This window comes from Hetaerina americana, unplaced genomic scaffold, assembly GCF_022747635.1.
Source record: "Hetaerina americana unplaced genomic scaffold, ioHetAmer1.1.p SCAF_22, whole genome shotgun sequence".
Lineage (NCBI taxonomy): Eukaryota > Metazoa > Arthropoda > Insecta > Odonata > Calopterygidae > Hetaerina > Hetaerina americana.
The window spans coordinates 9,795,156-9,819,644 of NW_027286786.1; positions in this window are offsets into that span (position 1 = coordinate 9,795,156).

Genomic DNA, 24,489 nt, shown 5'->3' on the forward strand with positions numbered 1-24,489 from the left:
AATGTTGAGGCCTAAATTATGGACTGCTCCTATATTCCTTGGGAGAAGTTTTGTGCAATTTAAATATGATACTCAAACACCTGCAAATACATGTATCTCTTGTTTGATATTACGATTTGAACTGAGGTGGAACGGAAAATGATCTTTTTCAACTGATGTAGGAGCATATAAAAGACCCCAAAAATTTGAAAACCAAAATTAGAGCTATTGGTATTATGTTATTCTTTAAATAATGACATTATTTTCAATCAAAAGAAATTATGTGAAATGATGAAGAAATGATTACCCTACACTCATGGGATTTATTGCATGGTGAACTGGTGTTTGACAAGAGGCATTAATATCAATATTAAGAATAAAATTAATGCATTGATGACATTTGTTATAGAGATGTGATGGCTGCTTAAGCTTTAAATGAAGCCATAACTATTTATAATAAGGACTGTGTTGGAAGACTGTTCATCAAAGCCCTGAAGATCACATCTCAGCATCCTCCTCTGTCAGTATAATTGGAGTGAATTGATTATGAACTAAGAGCCAGATCCACTCTGTTAGGAAGCTGTAAATTCAATCAAGGATACTTATTGTAAGTTTTAAGAATAACAATATGAGAAGCATGAGTATAGAGGAGTGGATAAGGAATATTTTTTAGAAATAATTATAAGCAGGGATAAAGAGTTTTAAAATGGGACTAAAAACCGTCTAATATGATATAAAGAATGAACTAACTGAAATACTAGCTACTACCCAGAACTATGAAATAAAATAAATGAGGAGAGCCAAATATAAATATTCTTCAAATATTTCACTAGAGAAACAACTTTCCTGAAACATAATTAGCTTCAGACTCCACTAAATTCAATAAATATAAAGAACCTCCATAATAGTTCAGCAGACATTTCAGCAACTGAGAATGATATTTCTAACATCATAAACAAAATTGGTATTAAGCCTAGTGGGCATGATGGGATTAAGATGATGGATCTGAAAATGTGCCCTAAAGTTATTTCAGTACTAAAATGTGTCATATATCTTTCCATATTCAAAGCAAAAATCCCTAATCTTTAAATAAAGCTGTGATAAGACTTACATACAAGGAACAATCTCATTAAAATGTAAATAGTCATCGCACAATATCAGTACTACCAGCCATTTCAAATATAATGTAAAGGTTTATGGTACATAAATTGCTGAATTTCCCAAGTAAGGGTGGCATAGTATCAAAATTTTAATTTGGTTTCCAAAGAAATGCAGGAACAACACAAACCATTGAGTTAGTAGTAAATAGCATCAGAGAAGGAATTGATAGGAGGCTTAGGATGGTAATAGCATTAATGAATCATCGAAAAGCTTTTGATGCAGTGGACCACAATATATTGTTTAAAAATGTATACTCTACTGGAGTTAAAAAAAACCCACCCACCTTTGGTTGTCTAATTATTTAAATGATTGGAAGTTATTCACTATAATCAATAATGTGCGTAATGATGAGTATGATTGGATAAATAATTGTGTGTGACACAAGGATCTATTCTTGGCCCTATTCTATTTTTAATACATGAAAATGATATATTCAAGTCCTGTAATTTCTGTGAGTTGACATTATACACTGATGATAAAGAAATACTCATATCAAACCATAGGGAACTAAGCAGGGTATGAAACTTGAATTTAATAATATCAGTATTTGGGTACATGATAATAATCTGTTATCAATGAAAATTAAAAGAAGTAATGGTTGTTAAACACAAACCTTCTGGCATTACAGAATGAACACAACTATACTTGCGTTAATGCAAGTGTGCACAGGGGTTTTAAAAATTTGGCACGAGTGCAAATGCTCTTAGCCGAGGAGGAAACTTGTACTTTTGAGGTACTTTTAAACTGATCCCTCTTTTCACCTGCCCCAGCAATAGATCCTTCTTGCCCTTTGACACAGAATTGAGTCAGTGGCTGTTGTTAAATTCTTACTTTTGGCCAATTTAAAATGCACAGGAGATAGTCAATTTTCCTTTTCAGTCTTCAATGTTTTTGCCTTAAAGTCAACCGCTTCATTTTTCTATCTTCCAGTTTACCTGCAGTATTGCATAGCTTCAAGGCCAAATCCCTTCTTTCTTGAAGTCAGCGGAATTACATTGAAGAAAGGTGCCAATACTCCTTCTTTTCACATGTAAGGCCCAGATTCAAACGCATTCATGTGTATCACTTTGTCCTGTGTTGCTTAGATTCCAAATCACGTCACATGCATCTGATTTGTCTATTTCTCTGGAGAGGCTCTGGAATTTTTCTGTAAATAATTTAGGAATGCAGGAAATAGGGAATAGGTCACACTATATTTAACTATCAAAATGGACAGAATTGTTCTGTCAAAGTCTTGCTCGACCGAGTGTTAAAATCAGAGAGTATTTTTACACATTCATTCTTTTCAGCTGCTTAAAAGAAACAGTGTGCCTCTGCAACTTCCTGATATATCTTGTACCACATACCTGTTACCTGCCTGCTCATCAAGGTCCATTGGGGTGGCATAGACTAGCAGCTACCTGTACTGATGATTGCTAAAATTTTATTATATTGTATACTTTTAAAGTGTCCATTTTAAATAAACCTCTCTGTAATATCATGAGTGGAATTATAACATTTTAGGGAGCAGATATTTTACTTTTTGTTTCATTTCGTGTTCCATATATATGTTCATTGAATTTAAAAAGCATCACATTTTCTTGGTGTAAAGTATGAGACAGTTTCTTTATTTATGGATGTTTTAGAGTTTTAGAACTGTAGGTAAGCTTTTACTTTTTTGGCCTAAAAAATCTAAGTTAAGTTTGGGTGGCTTCTTGTAGGTTTTATGCTCATAAATACTGGTAAACACACTGATTTTAATGACCATAACCCTGTTTTGGAGGAAGGAGTATGCAGGAACTCTGATCATAGATCTTCACCAAGGCAGCCCTCGCAATTCCCATCCCTAGCCATATCTGGCTAGAAGTCTATAAAGAGTCTTCTAGCCATACGTCTAGAAGATCTAACAAAGCAGCAGATCCAGAAGAAATACCTGCTAGAATACTGAAGGAATTACCTAAAAACATTGACCTGTTTTTAAAAAGTATTTTTCTTCAGTCAATAGAAGAAGACTCAGTACCTCACGACTGGAAGCTAGCAAACGTAACTCTATAGACTATAAAGGCGGCATTAGCAAGAATCCCACTAATCAAAGGTTCTTTAGCTTTTAATTTTTGCAATTGGTTATAATACACTATTTTTAGCGCAAAATAGGCCATAACATAAGCCACAATCAGAACAGATTTTGGCAGAGAAGATTTTGCAAAATCCATTTGGGTATTCTTATTCAAATTATCCTTAAATCTGGTAAAAAGAATACACAGGTGGAGTCGCTATTTTTGGATTTTAAAAAGTTCTTTAATAAATTCCTTCTGAATACACTCATATACAAACTTAAACAAAATAGTATCAATGAGAAAGGGATGCATTGAATTACAGACTTGTTGTCATATTGCAAGCAAGAAGTAGCCACTGATAGGTTATACTCAAAATAGGAAGATGTGGAGAGAAGCATCCCTCATGAGAGTGGAGGGCCCTCTGAATATACGATATTGTGCATTAGTACTTAAGTTGATGCGGTAGGAGGAACCTTAGACTATTTTCAGACAACATGGTGATATACAGTGAAATAAGGACCCCAGCAGATTGTGGGCTGCTCTCTAGAGTTTTAGATAAAATATCAGATTAATGAAAGCAATCGGGCTAAGAACTGAATATAAATGTAAGAAAATGAGCATGTTTAAAATTTTGGAGCAAAATAAGAGATGAGCAGGGCATTATAGGTATACAATATAAGGTGCATGTCATACTACCTTGATCGAAAAGTTCCCGGAATAACCACCGTGTAGCGCTCCCATCGTTCCGATGTGAGTTCTGTTTTTTTTGTTATATTGGTACATCTGTTGTTGATATTCCCTTTAAATCTTAGTGTCATAACTTGACATTTGCAAAAGTTACGGTCGGTTTTCGGTATGTCCATCAGTGCTTCCTGCGATTTTTCCATTACTTCCTCTCGGCTGCTAAAACGCGTTCCCCGTAATGGTTTTTTAACTCGATTGAACAGAAAGAAGTCACAGGGAGCCAAATCAGGTGAATTCGGTGGCTGTTGGATGGTATTTGTTGCATTTTTCGTCAAAAAATTACGAATAATGATAGCACTGTGCGACGGTGCGTTATCATGGTGCAAAATCCACGAGTTTTCTGCCCACATTTCTGGTCTCTTTCGGCGAATTGCTTCACGCAAACGTCTCATAACGCCCAAATAATACTCTTTGTTTACTGTCTGGCCTTCTGGCAAAAATTCATGATGCACTACACCGTTGTAATCCATGAAAACCGTCAGCATTGCCTTCTTTTTTGACTGAAAACGACGTGGTTTTTTTGGTCTCGGCTCATTTGGTGAACGCCATTCACTTGCCTGATGTCTGGATTGCGTGTCGTACTCATAAACCCACGTCTCGTCTCCAGTAATGATCCTTTTGATGAATGTGGGATCGGATTCAGCCTCGCAAATCATGTCTTTTGCGACGTCAACACGGTCTCTTTTTTGCATGAAATTGAGGTCTTGAGTTGGCACCAACTTTGCTGCTACACGACGGAAACCCAAATCATTAACCACAATGTCTTGGGCGGATCCATAGGCAATGTTCAAGTCCTCCGCTATTTCTCTGATGGTTAATTTGCGGTTATTGACCAACATTTCTTTTACTTTATCAATTTTTTCACCGACTTTCGATGTCGATGGTCTGCCACTGCGTTCATCATCTTCGATTGACTCACGACCACTTCTGAACCGCTCGTGCCACTGGTAAACGACCGTTTTTTTTAGAGAATCGTTGCCGAAACACTTTTCCAACATTTCCAACGTCCGTGCGCCACTAAATCCGTTTTTTACGCAAAATTTAATACAAGTTCGTTGTTGCAAATTTAAATCCATTTCTGCAATTGTAAAAAATCGCCAACACACACAGAGATAGATGTACTCTTGGCTACGTAACTTTTGCAAATGTCAAGTTATGACACTAAGATTTAAAGGGAATATCAACAACAGATGTACCAATTTAACAAAAAAAACAGAACTCAAATCGGAACGATGGGAGCGCCACACGGTGGTTATTCCGGGAACTTTTTGATCAAGGTAGTATAGGATTCACTGTTAACTACGACAGATCATGTAAAATATTTGGGGTTAGTTCTAGGCTTTCGTGGGGTGTACTAGGCAGGACAATATGCGCGTCTGCCTTAAAAAACTCGGTATCAATAAAGAGGTGGTGGGCAAATGTAATAAGCCAGACTTAAAATTTTAGCAAGGTTCATAACACCTCTAGCAAGTTGAAATATGATCCAAAGGAAGCTATTAGGGCCCCGCACTATTTGGGAAGGTTAGACAACAAAGCTAAGGTAAGGGAGAAAACTTCGGGACAGATAGGTATAATTATCCGTTCTTTCTTCAGGCAATAGGCATTAGTAAAAAAATCGAGTATATATTTTCATGTGCGTTAGCTAAAATAAATTTTGCATGAATGCGAATGTCCGTGTGAGTATGAATTAGAATAATGATATTAGTATTGCATTTAGTGGCTCTTGATTTTTACGGATGATATGAAAGCACCCCTGCCACACGCCTTTGCGTCGACTTGCGGGGCATTGTGTAGGTGTAGCTGTACATTGATACATAATGCGGCTGGGCGATCGCGAACCTAAGTGGGACCCCGTCCGCCGACGAGCGAATGTCACCTCCCCAGAGATCATGCGACCAGAGGGTCGTTTGACGGTGTGAAGTGGAGGTTACGCTGCGGCAGGGTTTGGAACCTATGGATGAAGACTCCATTCCCGTCTCCAGTAGGTATATGGTGCTTTCAGGAGAGCGCACCACCGTACCTGCGTCTCCTATCCCTACGCCGAGGCCACTACCAAGGCAAAACTGTCAGCGGAGGGGAAGGGAGGGAATTATACGACATAGTGTGCAACAGGAGGGATGTGTTGGACCGCGGTCATCGCTTTTGTACCAAAGCGCGGGGTTCCTCGGGTGACGTAGGCAGTAAACGCGCTGCGCGCGACATGGATTGCTCAAGTCTAAGATTTCTTCCATGCTATTGATGTCCAAAGGTCACCTCGCATTCGAAGAAATCCGGCGTTGTTTGGATGCCCAAGATTCGTGGGCATAGTTCGGGTTCGGGGGGCATTAAAATTTCAAGTAAATCCAATCATTTGCTGTATCGTCCCGCGGGTTGACCGCTGGAACATGATTCAGTGGGGTTAAATAGTCGATTGGGAAATTAGGTCCGGAAGTGAATTTGAAGTGAGCTGCGGGCTGTCCTTTTGCCGTGTCGGGAACTCCTCAATCGCTCGGGAGTTTATCATACGAGCGAGGCATCGCCGGAGGCGGGACACACGAGAGATCAATCAAAAGACCAACAGATATAGAAACCTGCACAGTGTGGTAGGGGGTGATAAAAAGCGAATCATAAATCATTAAGTTTTCTTAAATTTTTCTTTACAATAGTTATCAGAAATAATTCAATTAGTGTATGGCATGAATACTACGCACACATGCTCCACGATAACTAAGTGTATCCTTTGCAAATAATGAGAGAAAGGGTTGTTATAGATAGGGTATTATCTGGCGCAATAAGCGTCCCATAGGATGTCCCACAAGGAAGTGCTATCGGGCCGTTATTGTTCCTTATATACTATGGTATCGAGTCTCTAGTTTCTAGGAAGCCTTTGCTGACAATGCAGTTCTATCCATGTATTTCCAGACGTGAAGATAAGGAACTATTATCTAATAATGACCTAAATGCAATCCAAAAGTGGTGCGATGCATGGGAGCTGCAATTAAAGTTGAATAAATGTTTCGAAAAATTTATTATTTCACCCGAAAACATACTATATAGGGAACCAACAAAACAACCTTAGAATCGGTAAAAAGTTTGGTTGTAACGATAACTAAGATATGTCCTGGGGAAAACACATTCTTGAAAATCGAGGAATATCAAATAAAAAGCTAGTATTCATGAAAATGGCCCCTGGGTAACGTAATGGCAGGGTCAAGGAGCCTTGCTATTCTGCGTCAGTTTGGCTTCACTTTGAGTATGCTGCAGGTGTATGGAATCCTCACGAGGTAGGCTTAAGTTTGGAACTACGAGAGATCTACAACTAATCTTGCACTGATCGTAGATTGAATGCAACATAAAGCAGCTAGATTTGCGAAAAGTTCTAATAAATAAGGCAGCAGTGCTACGACACTGTTGTAAGAATTAGGATTGGAGCCGCTAGTTGGCCTTGGGTTTAAATGCATATTAAATTTACTGCGTGAATTTGAGGCAGGTTACTTATCTCAGGGTATTGAAGGCATATTAAAGGCCCCATTACTTTGGTAGATCAGATCACACGCATAAAATCAGGGAGATAGATAGTAGAACGGACAGATTTAAAATGTCGTTTTATCCTCGCACGACTAAAAGTCGAAATAAATATGATCGAAGGCACGAAATAACACTCTTCCCGCATGATTTCAATGAATTATATTTTTATTGAAAACTATCGCGTGCACCGTAAGAAGCTACCCTCGTATAAATAACTTTCCCCGATTGCATGATCGAACTGATACGAGCAGAGGCTGATTGTGATTCTGTATGCATGACCGGAGATTAACACCCCACACCACACGCCCTTACGGCGGCTTGCGGGGTATTATGTATATGTAGGTGGACATTTGATCATAATAATTTCAATGTAAAGACAATGTAATTTAACCTTCGCTCTGTGAGTGAATCCAAACAAGTTTTTCTTCTAATGCTCTCAAGCTCCTCAATTTACGAGTCGCATAACAACGTTTAAAATATGTCCTTCAAATTTAACGTCGCATTTTTCTTTTTCTCTTCAAATAAGTACTATTTTGTTGCTAGCTTTTCCAAATACAGGCCCTTAATTACCCTTTTTTCTAAGGTTATGAGTAACCCTTTTGGATTTCATTGGACCAAAACTTTCTTATTTGGCATTTTCGATGATTCAGACCTTCGTGAGTGAACTACTCTTAATCCGAAAATGCAGCCGTGAACTTTTTTAAGATTAATTATGATTTCAATAAGTCATACAATTGTTCATTGAATTAAAGTCATTTGCTTATGGCACATTATCCTCACGACTATGAATAACTCTGTAAACCACTGTACTGTCGGCGTAGAAGCAGGCCTTTCAATAAGCATACATGGAGTATTTGTCGAAAATTAAACAAGGAATTGAAGACGCCCGATAGCACTCCCATGAATCACACATGAAGTTACTTCTGTTGCCTTACATCTACGACTACGAAGTCCAAGCTATGATATTTTTATCTGTGCCGAGTTTTTATCTAGCCTATTGTAGCTTTTCCTATTTTTTTGACCCCTAGAAAAACCACATCCACAAGGAAATTATTTTATTCCAAGCAAAAGATTCATGCACAAAATAGGAAGTTTAAGTCTCTCGTAGGATTTATCCTTTCAAATCCCGTGTTGATTTTTCATGAATATTTCTTCAGATGTCACATTATCAAAGTAGTAATTAAAATTGCGAGTACCTTGCATTTGACGAGTGTGAAGGGAAAAGGTCTGTAAGTCTTCTCTATACCCACTTTTAAATATAATTAATAATTTAGGCATTTCCCAGTCACTGTGAACCTTTTGACCTAAAATGTTTGCATAAAAGGTAATTGTAAAAGTTTCGGAAAAATTGATTTATTTCAAAAATTGCGACAATCCTCGAAATCCTTTACATAACATCCCTTGAGCGTCGACACACTTTTACCCTTGCGACTTTTTCCCCACTCAAATGCTCCCTGGCAAATAGATTCTGGAAGGTCCTTAAAAGTACGCGGGCAAGCTTCTTTGACGGAACTTAGGGTCCACCGGTGGTGTCCTTTGAGGGAGGATTTTACTTTTGGGAATAAGAAATATAGGTCTTCTGGTGCCGATTCGGGACTGTGAGGGGGTTGGGTAATCGTCGCGATGTCGATTCAGAAAGTCTTCGCAAGGAAACACTCTCGACTCTGCTCTTGGTCGTCCGTGCAACGACCTTCGGGAGGACGACTTTAGCGCAGATCTTTCGCTTCGCCGAATTTCAGTGATAATGGTGTGCACTGTCATCTAAGGAATGTCAATTTACGATCTGCGATCATGCGCAGACTTAATTGAAGGTCTGAACTCAGCATTTGTAGCACACGCAAGGAAAAAATCGTTACCGATACTTCGTATCTCTGCCATGCCGCGACTTTGCAGGTCGGTGCACTTTTCATTTAATGGACTCCAAAATTGGCTCCAAGACAGAATTGTCTCCATTTGAAACATGTCCACTTCACCTTCAGCTGATTGTGAGGGTGAAAAATGATCTATCCATCTGCAAGAAACTCTGAATCACTGAATTAATTCCTGGCGAGGCTTCATGCCTCTCTCATCCAACGTGGTTTCCGGCCTGCCTCCTGGAAAAACAATCCTAAAACATACATATACACCTATAACACCCCATTAGCAGAAAAACGACACTCTGTACATAAACACAATGTACTTTCCTGGATTTTAGTCCCAAGAAGTATTTTTTTAGAGATCTTGGTCCCGTTCTCCCCAGCAACAAAACCACCGAAGGCAAGCTCTGCAAATTCCCAAATCTATAATTTATACACCCAGCAAATCCTTCATTTTTTCATGTTTTTGTTTATACATGCTTATCATATGTATGTATATATATATAAATATATATATATATATATATATATATATATATATATATATATATATATATATATATATATATATATATATATATTAAGCAAGAGCGGGTAATAGGAAATTAGATTATTTAGGTTTCTGCAAGGTGAGATGGAAGGATAGTGGGGATAACTGGAGTGATAATTATAGAATAACATATAGCGGCGGGGACGAGAGCCAAAGAGGGGTTACCATAGTATTAAATGAAGAGGTAGGAAGAAGCGTAGTCAACAAAGAACAAACAACGGATAGAATATTACTGGTAGAAATAAAATCAGAAGGGACGAACTAGATCATTATTCAGGTATACATGCCACAGAGCAACCATAAGGATAGTTAGAGGACATAATCGATTGTGTCTCTGCAGGGAAACATTTGATAGTGATGGGGGATTGAATTGCGACAGTAGGCGAAGACAAAGACGGTGATGAGGTGGGGGACTACGGTTTAGTCAAGAGGAATGACCGCTGGGAGAAAGCAATTGAATTCTGCAGGAGACAGGGGCTAGTCATCACCAATTCTTGGTTTAGACACCACAAAAGAAGCAGGTAGACATTGAAATTGCCAGGTGACTCAGAAATGTATCAGCTAGATTATATCCTGGTTAGACACAGGTTTAGGAACAGTGTGATAAATTCGCACAGCTTCCCGGGAGCGGATGCGGACACTGACCACAATTTAGTTGTTATGAAATGTAGAGTCCGTTTCAAAAAGATAAGGCAGGGGCGGCGAGTTAGAAAATGGAATTTAGAAGCATTAAATGGTTTGAAAAGGAATGAAAACAAACAGGCGGTAGAGGAAATCATGGAGGATGGTAAAGACTATCGAAGAAAAATGGGAAAGTATAAAGAAAGGGTTGTCTAAAGCCGCAAAAGATACTATTGGAACCGTTAACGCTAAAAGGACTAGGAAACCATGGATCACGGATGAGATAATTACAAAGAGGGATGAGAACGGAAGAATATAAATGCGGATGAATAAATATAGATGCAAAAACGGAAGAATATAAATACAGAATTAGGCAAAATGAAGTATAAAGAATTAAACAATAAATTGAGGCAAGCAACAAATAAAGCAAAAGAAGCATGGTAGAATACGTAGTGTAATGATATGGAAAGTTTGCAGAGGAAGGGTGAAATAGAGCGCTCTATAACAAAGTTTAATCTTTTTCGGTAGGTAAGAAAGGAAGATCTATGCTAACAGTTAGAGATAAGGCGGGTAAGGTAATAGTTGACACAGGAAAGATCCAAGAGAGATGGAAGGAGTATATAGAAGAACTGTATAGTAAGGAGCTTAGACCAACAAAGTTAGACATTGAAAAAGACAATGACGTAGAGGAAGACTGCTTAGGTCCAGGCATACTAGACAATGAGATAGAAAGGGTATTAAGGGAGATGAAACTAAATATGGCCGTGGGGGTGGATAAAATTCCCGCGGAACTTTTAAAAGGCTTAAGAAAATGTGGGAGGATGAGACTATATCGGTTGATCCCTAGTATTTATGAGGAAGGAATCTGGCCGGAAGACTTTGTGAGATCAGTTTTAGTTCCTATTCCGAAAAAGGTAAAGGCTACATCATGTGAGGACTACAGGACGATAAGTTTGATATCCCACGCAGCTAAAGTTGTTTTCAGGATCATAAACAAAAGGATAGAGAGTAGGGCAAATGATTACTTAGGGGATGATCAGTTTGGGTTTAGGAAGGGGAGAGGTACGCGTGATGCCATTGCAGTAATGAGATTATTAATCGAGAGGAATATAGAACACAACCAGGAGGTATTTGCCTGTTTCGTAGATTTCGAAAAAGCGTTTGATAGAGTGAATTGGGAAAAACTAATGGGTATGTTGCAGAAAATAGGAATAGATTTGAGGGAAAGGAGGCTAATCCGCAACCTGTACATGTCTCAGACTGCTCAGGTGCGGGTGGGAAACGGGGAGTCAGGATGGGCAGTGTTAGGAAGGGGTGTAAGGCAGAGTTGCCCATTATCACCGTTGCTGTTCAACCGGTATGCAGAGGAAATGATTAAAGAGGCATGGGAAGAACTTGAGGTAGGAATGAAAGTGGGCTGGGAATTCGTAAAATCAGTAAGGCTCGCTGATGACCAAGCTTTAGTTTGTCAGTCAGCCAAGGGGCTGCAAGCATTGCTGAGAAACTAAACAAGGCCGTGGGGGGGATAACATTCCAGCGGAACTACTTTAAGTTTTAGGAAAATGTGGGAGGAAGAGGCTATATTGGCTGATTCATAGTATCTATAAGAAAGGAATCTGGCCGGAAGACTTTGTGAGATCCGTTTTAGTTCCTATTCCGAAAAAGGTAAAAGCTACATCATGTGAGGACTACAGGACGATAAGTTTGATATCCCACGCAGCTAAAGATGTTCTCAGGATCATCAACAAAAGGATAGAGAGTAGGGCAAATGATTACTTAGGGCATGATCAGTTTGGGTGTAGGAAGGGGAGAGGTACGCGTGATGCCATTGCAGTAATGAGGTTACTAATTGAGAGGAATATAGAATACAATCAGGACGTATTTGCCTGTTTCATAGATTTCGAAAAAGCGTTTGATAGAGTGTATTGCGAAAAACTAATGAGTATATTGCAGAAAATAGGAATAGATTTGAGGGAAAGGAGGCTAATCCGCAACCTGTACATGTCTCAGACTGCTCAGGTGCGGGTGGGAAACGGGGAGTCAGGATGGGCAGTGTTAGGAAGGGGTGTAAGGCAGGGTTGCCAATTATCACCGTTGCTGTTCAACCTGTATGCAGAGGAAATGATCAAAGACACATGGGAAGAACTGGAGGTAGGAATGAAAGTGGGCGGGGAATTCGTAAAATCAGTTAGGTTTGCTGATGACCAAGCTTTAGTTTGTCAGTCAGCCAAGGGGTTGCATTCATTGCTGAGTGAATTGGAAATTCAGTGCGACAGGTATGGGATGAGAATCAATATTAATAAAACAAAGGTTATGCGATTTTCTAGAAAGCAAAAGGCTAAGCTTAACATTAAAATAGGAGGGCAAAAACTAGAGCAGGTAGAACAGTTTACGTATCTAGGAAGTGTTTTGGACCAACACGGTGAAAGTAGTAGGGACGTAAGGAGAAGAATTGCGCTAGGCAAAGAGGCTTTTACAAGGAGGAGGGAGTTGTTGATGGGGACGTTGAGTAAGGATATTAAGAAAAGACTCGTAAAAACTTCAATTTGGAGCGTAGCTATCTACGGCGCGGAAACGTGGTCATTGAAGCAGGAGGATAGACGTAGACTGGAGGCTTTTGAAATGTGGGTGTGGAGAAGAATGGAGAAGGTGAAATGGACAGAGAAGAAAACAAATGAGGAAGTACTTGGTATGGTGGGCGAAGAGAGGGTTTTGTTGGGAGCAATCCTATTGAGGCAGGAAAATTGGATGAAGGGGGTGTTGACCGGCAGTGGGATGTTGAAGACTGTGATAGAGGGTAGAATATTGGGCAAAAGAGGAAAGGGAAGGAACAGGATAGGGTTGTTGGACGGGATGAAGGGAGGAAGAAAGTACTCAGAGATGAAGAGGGACCTGATATAGAGTAGGATGATGGATTTTGTGTTTTGTTAGGAGTAATAAAATATTTGTTTGGTAGTTGTGTCCATCCAAAAACCTACCTTCACCGGTAGATTACCTTAAAAAAAAATATATATATAAGATATATATATATATTCAAACGAACATACATATTTTAAGCATGGTACAAGCTTAAATAATGTGGGCAAAAGGGGGCAGTAGCTTCTTGATAACCGCCGGCACAACACCTACGCCCTAGGTCTTATGCTCTCCCGGTACAGACCGCGCTGTGTTTACCCATCAAGTCTATTCGGTTGCTACCCAATCCCACGTAGGTGGGCAACGGGCGTATTCATAAGGCAAAAGATGAGCGGAAGGATTATGCTTAAGCGTAACCGGCGGTGACTCACCTCACGATGCAGGAGAAATCCCGCAAACATGAGTTCTACGGTGGTGTGGGAACCCTACCGGTACCCGCACCATTAGGTAAAGCTTCGCCATGCCTGAAACTCTAACCTATAGCTCCATCTTGTCTGTAGCCCATCGCGCGATGGGCTAGAGCCTTAAATTCAGGAGGGAACACCCCAGTGGGTCATTCCGGCCCCGCCGAGGCCGGTAGCAGGCGTTTGAGGTGTCGGCCCGGGAGCTCAATTTCTCCCGGTGGGTAACCAGAATCCGAGTCTAGCCATTGGTAAGCCCTTGGTTCTTGCTCCCCGAGGCCACAGTGAAAATTAGAGGATTGCCAGCGTGACTGATCTCGTAGTATACCCCACACAGGGAGTGTGGTTCTGGCCACACTTAGACGGTGACATAGTCCGGGTAATTGTTCCGTAAAGCTACGGGTACCGGCCGGTACTTACCTTACAAGAGTCGAGTTATACGTAGCTATACGTACGGAGCGGAAACGTGGTTACTGAATCAGGATGATATACGTAAATTTGAGGATTTTGAAATGTGGGTGTGGAGAAGAATGGAGAAGGTAAAATGGACCGAAAGGAAAACAAATGAGGAAGTGCTAGGCATGATGGGTGAAGCGAGGGATTTGTTGGGAGAAATTCTAAGGAGGAAGGAAAAATGGATTAAGGGTGTATTGACTTGCAATGGGATGCTGAAAACTGTAATAGAGGGGAGAATGTTCGGCAAACGAGGAAAGGGCAAGAATAGGGAATGGGGATGCTGTAATTCATTAAGGGATTAAGGGAGGAAGTATACAAGATGAAGAAGGGCTTGTTGTAGATTTGGAGGGACAAGATATCTTTTCGGTAGTTGTGTCTATCTAAAACCTGTATGTATATTTGAAAGGATGGAAACACAGGCAAAGGACGACCACTCATTAAACTGCCCTTGACCGGGTCAATCCCAGTCTCTCTCGGTCATACTTTCTCTGCTTGGCATTCACACTCTTTCGCCTCCTCTCCTATTCTTTGGTTGGGGCCTTTTCTGTCTCTCCATGCTTCTTCCTGCATCTGCATCTTCATGAATATATTTATGTTCGCCGTTTGGTGGGCTTTCGTGCCCGGCCTTTGTGGATCATTTCCCTCTGGTTATGCATTCCTTTCAAGGCATTATACCTTCGCTTTATGACATTTTTTTACTGATTTCTCTTACATAATATCGTGTTGTGGTGGGTGGTACAGTACCCTAATGTTATCCCTTGGCCGATGAATGGAAATTAATCTCTTGGTTTTATAGACTCCCCTCGGATTTTTATTTGTAAATATGTCTTTCTTGGTGAAGCAAAAGAATGCCAACCCAATCCGAAAGTAGAATGTGCATTTGTCGTGTCCCGGTCAAAGAAACTTGTCTTTTCTTGGCATCTGCACCCTTTCCCCTACCCCACTTACCTTGTGTTTGTCCCATGTTTTATCTATTTTCTCTATGGTTATATCTTATGTTATATGACACTATGCATATGCGATTAAATATATAAACCACGTACAGTATTCCAATTGCGAAGCGAGGAGGCACAGAACGCAGAGAGTAATCTCTTGGCTAAACAGTCAGAACAGAGGAGATAGCTTCAGGCGTCACTTTGTGGAAACGATACATATTGCAAAGGAAACACTTGGTTTTTCCACATAAAATATTTATTCACGACCTAGGTTTCTTTTAAAGAAAGATTTTGGCCTGTATTTCACCTGAAGATGACGCTGAGCGTCGAAACCTAGGTCGTGAATAAATATTTTATGTGGAAAAACCAAGTGTTTCCTTTGCAAGTCAGAACAGAAGTGGTGACTGTGGTCCCCTTTGCTGGAGTCAAGCGAACGTACCAATATTGCCTCGCCTTATCATTGCGCCACTGCTGGAACGTACCCCTAATGCCTCAGTTTCCTTACCTCCTTGGTAGAGGGCTAAAGGAGAGTGGTGGAGGGAAGTATTCCGAGGGTGAGATGTATTTTCGATTTTTTGTTATTGGTTAGCTTGACTTAGACTGGGCGGTTCAAGTCGCCTGTAGGCAATTACTTTTAATAATTAGGCACCTCTTGGTTTCTTGTCAAACGTAAACATACGTGTGTGTGCCTTTGTAACCATGTCTGTTGCTAAATATATGTGAGGGTGCCCTTTTAATTATGTCTATGTTATATTTGTGTCCAGTGTGCGTACTGAGTGTTGCTGTTCGAAGTTTCCAACCAGAATAAACTGCAATTGAATATTCGTTTTAACGAATAAAATTACTTTAAATTACCTCAAAGTTCGCAGTATCTCCAGCAGTTCCTTGGAATTTGCCTAACATGTTTTTGTAATTAATTCATATTAATGTAAAGATTTTTTACCTAAGGCCTTGAGCGATGCCGCAAAAATGGTTTCTGAAAATATTGGAATGGATCTTAATTTCGTACGCGGCGGACCACTGACCTCAGAAGAAAAATGAAGGTCATAGATGAGGAATTTTAAATACGAGTGTGGAAAAGGGTGAAGAGGAAATACAGATGGAAAGGAAAGTAAGGGAAGAAGTGCAGGGCTTGATGGGTGGTGGTAACCAGCGTCCCCCAGGGTGGGGGTCGCTGGGAGAGATCCAAGTGAGGCGGGAAAAGTGGACCCTAAGGCCAAAAGTCGTCTCTTCTAATTTAGCATCCACAATTCATGCAAATTATCCAACAATTAGAAAATTTTCAGAAATGTATGCAATCGCTTCTGGTGTTTTTTCATCACACTTAGTTGGCGGCAAACGAAAAGGAAAGTGAGATTGACTTGATTGATAAAATCCTGCCACCCGCTGTGGAACTATCCGTTGAAACCATGCATCTGGAGTTCGCTTACCAATGTCATCAATCATAGTAATCAGATATCGAATAAACTAAATATAATATTATATATATATACATATAATAAAGATCTCCATGTAAATTCGCAGCAGTTTTTTTCACAGTGTAATATTGTTTTATCTGTAGTGCTGACAGAAAGGTAGTCCGAGAGTTAGATTCAACATTTAATGCTATAAACTAATCTAAATATTTTGAGAAGCAGGTGATTTGAATGAACAAGCAAGTAAGATCATAAGGCTGACGATAAATCAGGAGAGGAAAAAGTACTTGGTTAGGCTCACCACTGCCAGCCCCGTATCTGGAAAATCAATCAATCAACCAAACAACCTCCAATCTACATCCAGGCAATAGGAGGGAGCTACGGAAATACGCGACCTGAGTAAGGTATTTTATTGTGCTGAGTGTTCAGCTATGATTTCTAAATTGCAAATGAATGGCATAAGAGGGCATGAGCTAAATGTGTTAAATTAAAGGCAATGATTCGAAAATAATGACTGTCCCCCTCGGATAAGTCTTAGGACCACTGCTCTTTTTAACCGTAATGAATGATTTGGGTACAAATATCTATGGTAGCTATCTATAAAGTGCTGGTGATGGTAGACCGTTAAATATTTACAAGGAGGTTTATGTTTTAAAAATTCAGTCATCAAAAGGACTCCTCGAAAAATCAATTCGGTTCTCAGAAATGTTTTTGCAATGAATCTGAGTCAATACTTAAGAGCCTCAAGGATGTAGATAAATGCATTGGGTCTCTTAACTCTTGGTTTTCCTCATTGGTTCTAAATTATCGTGGACAATCAAAGCTGATATATTAACTATTTTAGGGCAGTAAGAAAAACTCTCAGGTTTGTTGGGGGAAAACGGTAGGTTGGTGTCATGGACATGATATAGGAATTGCCCTGGGATTATAGGAACATTTTTGTAAAATATTAAGACGATGGGCAGTTTGATCATTGTTTCAAACAACTACTCTGGTAAATATTGCGATATAAATGGCTGTTGTAAATGTATATATTATAGAAATATTGAGACTACTGCCCTGAGGTGCCTTTCTGAAGACCAGAAAGCAATGGACCGAAATAACATCATAACGGGAGTAAAATTATTCAACAAATTGGCTTTTCATACAAAACATTCACCCCTTGTAAGGCTAAAGAGTAAAGTTTAATACATGGCTTAGTTGTTGCAATATAAACTAAATATGACCCCAGAACTAAACCAGTTGACTTAAAATAAAACGAGTTTTTATACAACTGTCGGCAAAACTTCTTTTGCATACCTTGTCAATATCGACAACATTCCCTTTATTTTTCCGTGACCAAAATATTTATAAATTATTATTATTTGAATGAAAATAACAATAATTACTATTTTAATCAAAACTAAAAATTATAACTATTATTTTTTAAATGAACAATAATAATGATTACATTGAAAAATATTGAGATTTTTGCATGTGCTTCGAATGTTAGGCAAGTAGAAGTTACTCTGGTCCACACAAGCAGCTTAAATTACGAAAAATTTGATCAGGAAAAGCAGGAAAACGAAAGAAATTCTATAAAATACCCGCAGTACGTACTTACGGATCGATGGCATAATGGAACAAAAGAATAAAAGATATCAGCTTACATTTGAACATTAAATTTGAAAACGTTTACGAGTCAATAGACAGTTCTTGATAAATTCAGTGCAATTTTGATCTATTGCACCGTGTTCTCTGAACCAGCCTTTTTGGAAAACACAAAATTTTCTAGAATGAATCATGCTAAATATGTATTTCCAAATAGGAAGAAATCAAATTCTAAAAAGGCCAATCACTTGGGAACAGGAGTCGGGGTCGTTCAAAACCAAGATGGTTGTATAATCTGAAGATGGATATGAATGCCATTATCGAAAACAATTTGAGAGATGTGCAGTAAGAAGAGAGACCAGACCAGAAGACCAGCGCCTCGACAGAAGTCTGCCGGTGGATGCCCTGGTAATGCCGTTGGAGGCCGGGTTGTAGAGCCATTATTGAATGTCTTGGCTACTGAGGCGAATGGTTCCAGTGTTAAGACCTCAGAATATTCCACTTACTCTGAGCACATCACTTCCAGTTGATTTAATTTGGACAATTTTCAGCAGAATGAAGGCATTAGAAACCTTTTGCGGACTTGCTTATGGCTGGATAAGAAAATACCTGGATGTGTACATGCGGAATTTACTCCGATAGTACTTGTTTTATGAAACATTGTCCGTTGCCGTTTGCTGCACAATGGAATGGATACCGATCATTCGGGATGGTTTGCTATGTTTCCTAAATTTCACTTTTCAATGGATTTCATTCGCCAGGTCTGCATCGACGTAAATTCGGCAAATTCTCTAACTGGGCATCCATTTTGCATTTGTCGAGGAAAAACAAAAATTCACAGTAATAATATTATATAGTAAATGCACGATAATAATGAATATAATTTAGACAATATAATTCAATCATGCTCTGATTTATTTTGAGTCACGTGTGCGTGTAGATCCCATGTTTGTCATAATTACATTCCGCAATTATTCATATCGTCTAGCGGAGTCGATTTTTCCAAAAACGAAATTGAAATTGTGATCTCCAAACTCATGTCGTCATTCGTGCATGCCATTAGTGCCAATAGCATGAGCAAATATTTCTATCCCACGGGCGCAGCTAGATTTCATGCGTACTCACACATATTCTTAGGGGTTGGGAAGCCAACTTTCAATGAGAATTCTTTATTAATAATTTCGTACATATTGGTTATATATGGATTTAAATAAATCGTGTCGTGCAGGGAAATCCGAGGCCCCACCCCTCACAGCAAAACGAGCGCTCTTCTGCCACCAACAACCACCATCAAATGGAGAAATCCCTTTCCACCGACGTCTTGCTGGATAATTTTTTCAAGTATAGGCCAACTTTCAGGGAGCCTGCACTTCTGTTCGACGCACGGTGTGTTTCCGCGAAGATAAGATACCATTTATCTTCAGCACAGCACTCCCGTAAAATCAGTGCTGTGAAGAAGCCATCACCCACAGCACATATGCACGATTGTATGTCATGTATAGCATGGCCTTCCATTTTTCTTGGGAGGCAGCCGCGGTGAGTCTGAAGGGATTGCCTCAAGAGCGGATGGCGAAGAATCTTTCCCCCGTCGGGCGTGGCCAAGGGCGGTCTAGGGGCCCTTCGGGAGGTGCTCCCCTGTGGCCCTGAAGCCCAATTCGTCGGCCTCGTAGGAGAGGCTTATTGGCTTCCCATCGCTGCTGGAGTAGGCGAAGAAGCCCTTCTTCACCGGAACCTTTAGGTCCCCGATCGATTTGAGGAAGCCCTCCTCCCGCTGACGAAGTCCAACTGAAGGGACGGTGAAGCTGAGGGAAGGAATCGGAAAGAGATACTCATTGTACAGGTATCTTGAAGTGCAGGAAAGCACTCCAACTAAATGAATAGGATGCGATGGCCCATTTGACTGTGTTAACTCAAGCATCCAGAAAACTAATTAAAATATATATACAAATGCAGGTGATCAGCCGTTTTCACTGCATAAGAAAACAAAAGCAACTTCTACATATCGCCCCGCAAGGCGTCGCATTTGGCGGGGGTTGTTGAGTCACCGGCCATGCATGCCCAATTACAACCATTACCACAACGACCAGATATCAGTTTTATCATGCACTAAAACATAGTCATTCGCACGCATAAATCCATTTATCGCACATGCAAGCATATTCAAAGGATATATTCAAATCATGCTGAAAGAATGAGGGTATTTAAAATACATGCAGGACAGAGACAAAATATCAACGATACCAATTCTAATTATCTCCATCGCGCCTGCAGTCAAATTTATTTTGTTCTTAAAAGACACGAGGAATAAAATACATTTGAATCCTATCCGTACTATTGTCTATGGCCCCGATTTTACATACGCGATCTGATCTACCTTCCCCATTCTTCCCCACACCTTTCAAAAGCCTCCAATCGTCGCCTATCCTCCTGTTTCAATGACCACGTTTCCGCGCCGTAGATAGCTACGCTCCATATCAAAGTTTTTACGAGTCTTTTCTTAATATCCTTACTCAACGTACCTATCATCAACTCCCTCGTCCTTATGAAAGCCTCTTTGCCTAGCGCAATTCTTCTCCTTACGTCCCTACTACTTTCACCGTGTTGGTCCAAAACACTTCCTAGATACGTAAACTGTTCTACCTGCTCTAGTTTTTGCCCTCCTATTTTAATGTTAAGCTTAGCCTTTTGCTTTCTAGAAAATCGCATAACCTTTGTTTTATTAATATTGATTCTCATCCCATACCTGTCGCACTGAATTTCCAATTCACTCAGCAATGAATGCAACCCCTTGGCTGACTGACAAACTAAAGCTTGGTCATCAGCAAACCTAACTGATTTTACGAATTCCCCGCCCACTTTCATTCCTACCTCCAGTTCTTCCCATGTGTCTTTGATCATTTCCTCTGCATACAGGTTGAACAGCAACGGTGATAATTGGCAACCCTGCCTTACACCCCTTCCTAACACTGCCCATCCTGACTCCCCGTTTCCCACCCGCACCTGAGCAGTCTGAGACATGTACAGGTTGCGGATTAGCCTCCTTTCCCTCAAATCTATTCCTATTTTCTGCAATATACTCATTAGTTTTTCGCAATACACTCTATCAAACGCTTTTTCGAAATCTACGAAACAGGCAAATACGTCCTGATTGTATTCTATATTCCTCTCAATTAGTAACCTCATTACTGCAATGGCATCACGCGTACCTCTCCCCTTCCTAAACCCAACCTGATCATCCCCTAAGTAATCATTTGCCCTGCTCTCTATCCTTTTGTTTATGATCCTGAGAACAACTTTAGCTGCGTGGGATATCAAACTTATCGTCCTGTAGTCCTCACATGATGTAGCTTTTACCTTTTTCGGAATAGGAACTAAAACTGATCTCACAAAGTCTTCCGGCCAGATTCCCTCCTGATAAATACTACGGATCAGCCCATATAGCTTTTCCTCCCAAATTTTCCTAAGCATTTCAATAGTTCCGCGGGAATGTTATCCACCCCCACGGCCTTATTTAGTTTCATCTCCCTTAATGCCCTTTTTATCTCATTGTCTACTATGCCTGGACCTAAGCTATCTTCCTCTACGTCATATTCTTTTTCAATGTCTAACTTTGTTGGTCTAAGTTCTGTACTGTACAGTGCTTCTATATATTCATTCCACCTCTTTGTGATCCCTTCTCTGTCAACTATTTTCTTACCTGCCTTATCTCTAACAGTAGGCATAGATATTTCCTTCTTACTTCCCGATAGCGATTTAACCTTGCTGTGGAGCGCCCCAATTTCATACTTCCTCGGCCAACTTTCCATATCCTCTCACTGCGTTTTCCACCATGCTTTTCTTGCTTTATTTGTTGCCAGTCGAAATGTATTATTTAATTTTTTATACTTCATTTTTCCGAACTCTGTGTTTACATTCTTCCATTTTCTCCTCTCATCCATCTTTGTAATCATCTCATCCATGATCCGAGGTTTCCTAGTCCTTTACCCGTTAACGGTTCCAATAGTGTGTTTTGCGGCTTTAGATATCCCTTTCTTGATACATTGCCATTTTTCTTCGATAGTACTCAGCTCTTTCCCATCCTCCATGATTTCCTCTACCGCCTGTTTGTATTCCTTCCTTTTCAACCCATTTAATGCTTCTACATTCCATTTTCTAACCCGCCGTTCCCGCCGTATCTTTTTGAAACGGACGCTACATTTCATAACAAGTAAATTGTGGTCAGAATCCGCATCCGCTCCCGGGAAGCTGTGCGCATTTATCACACTGTTCCTAAACCTGTGTCAAAGCAGAATATAATTTAACTGATACCTTTCTGAGTCACCTGGCATTTTCCATGTATACCTTCGTCTTTTGTGGTGTCTAAACCAAGTGTTGGTGATGACTAACCCCTGTCTCCTGCAGAACTGAACTGCTTTCTCCCCGCGGTCATTCCTCGTGCCTAAACCGTAGTCCCCCACCTCATCACCATCCATTCCTTCCCCTACAGTCGCATTCCAATCCCCCATCACTATCAATTGTTTCCCTGCGGGAACACACGCGATTATGTCCTCTAATTGATGGTATATCGACCTCTTCTTCCTTATGGTTGCTTGGTGGCATGTATACCTGAATAATTACCAAGTTCGTCAGTTCTGCTTTTATGTCTACTAGTAATATTCTATCCGTTACCTGCTTTATGTTGACTATGCTTCTTCCTACCTCTTCATTTAATACTATGGCAGCCCCTCGTTGGCTCTCGTCCCCACCGCTGTATATTATTCTATACTGATCACTGCTGTAATCCCCACTATCCTTCTATCTCACCTCGCATAGACCTAAAATATCTATTTTCCCCCTTCCCATCTCTCGCTTAACATTCTCCAATTTCCCTGTCCTCATCATTGTCCTAACATTCCACGTTCCTATTCTAACTAATTTGGTCTTCTTCTCCTGCGTCTTCTGCCCTGCTGCTGCCGGTTTTACCTTACAAGGGTTTCGGGGGATGACGACCGCAGAAGCCTTGCCTCCCCCGCTGCCGGGCATGACATACGGCCGATTTGGCCGAGCCCTGTAATTTCCAGGACTCATATTCTTTGTACTCTCCATCATTTAAATCTTGGGAATGATAATTGAGGTTGTTTCCCGTTGCCTTCCTCAATAGTGTTTTTAACGTGACACCATAACTTACTGGCCGCCCCACTGGGGTCAGACGCCATTGCAGCCGCCTCACTGAGGTACAGATGTTGTGTGGACTACCTTTCGTCTGGCTCCTAACCTTCGATCTATCCGGCATGGGTGACCCTACCAGGAGCAATTATCATTACTCCCACCGGCACAGCTCTAGAGGTCATCGGAACGCACAAGCCCTTCCACCACGTCAAGGTGTAGTGCATGGGAGGACAGCTTCTAATATGCCGGCTAAATTTAAAATGTTATCCAACTCATTCTAAATTCTACCAATAGTGTCGAAGGACTACCACCTTGTTCATCACACCTTTTCACAAGCCTAGACGCCCTCTGTTGCACTCGGCCTAGTTCCATACCGTAGTTTACCTCTTGAGGATCCCATCCTCTCACAGCGCAATCTAGTTGGGATCCAAATAACGTGAAACAGCAAAGGTCCTTGGCCCTCTTATCGCATTTCACTGGCAGTATTTGCATGAATCCCAGTCTTTTATTTACAAATCCTCGAATTTCAAGAATCTATTTTCCCCAGGACATCTCCTTAGTTATCGCAACAACATATAGTATATGTTTTACCGATTCTACGTTTGTCATGCCAGTTCTCTGTATGATGTGAGTGCTTTCATGTAAATATCATTCAATAATATATAATAATAAAGTATCATTCAATAATTCATCGGAAAATTTTCTTAAACGCATTAATCAAGCCGAAGGTCAGTTTGGTAGGTGATGTTCACCCAGTACTAAGCCCTGCACGGCGTGTGAACTTTCACACATCAGGGTGGTGGGGCCAGTTCCTTTCTCTGTGCCGATTATGGTTTCCCAGGAAGATCTGGCACCCGAAAAGTCACATAGCTGGTGTGGAGCTTCAGGTGGCCAGAGAGGCTTTCCCGGGAATCGAACCCAGACCCTCCAGACAGTGTCCAACGCTCTACCCCCTGGACTACCGCGCCCCTATATATATATTTACTCGTGTGTGTATATATATATATATATATATATATATATATATATATATAATATATTTATATATATATATGTATATATATACATATATGTATATATATATATTATGTATATGTATATATATACATATATGTATATATATATAATATATATGTATATATATACATATATGTATATATATATATATAATTTC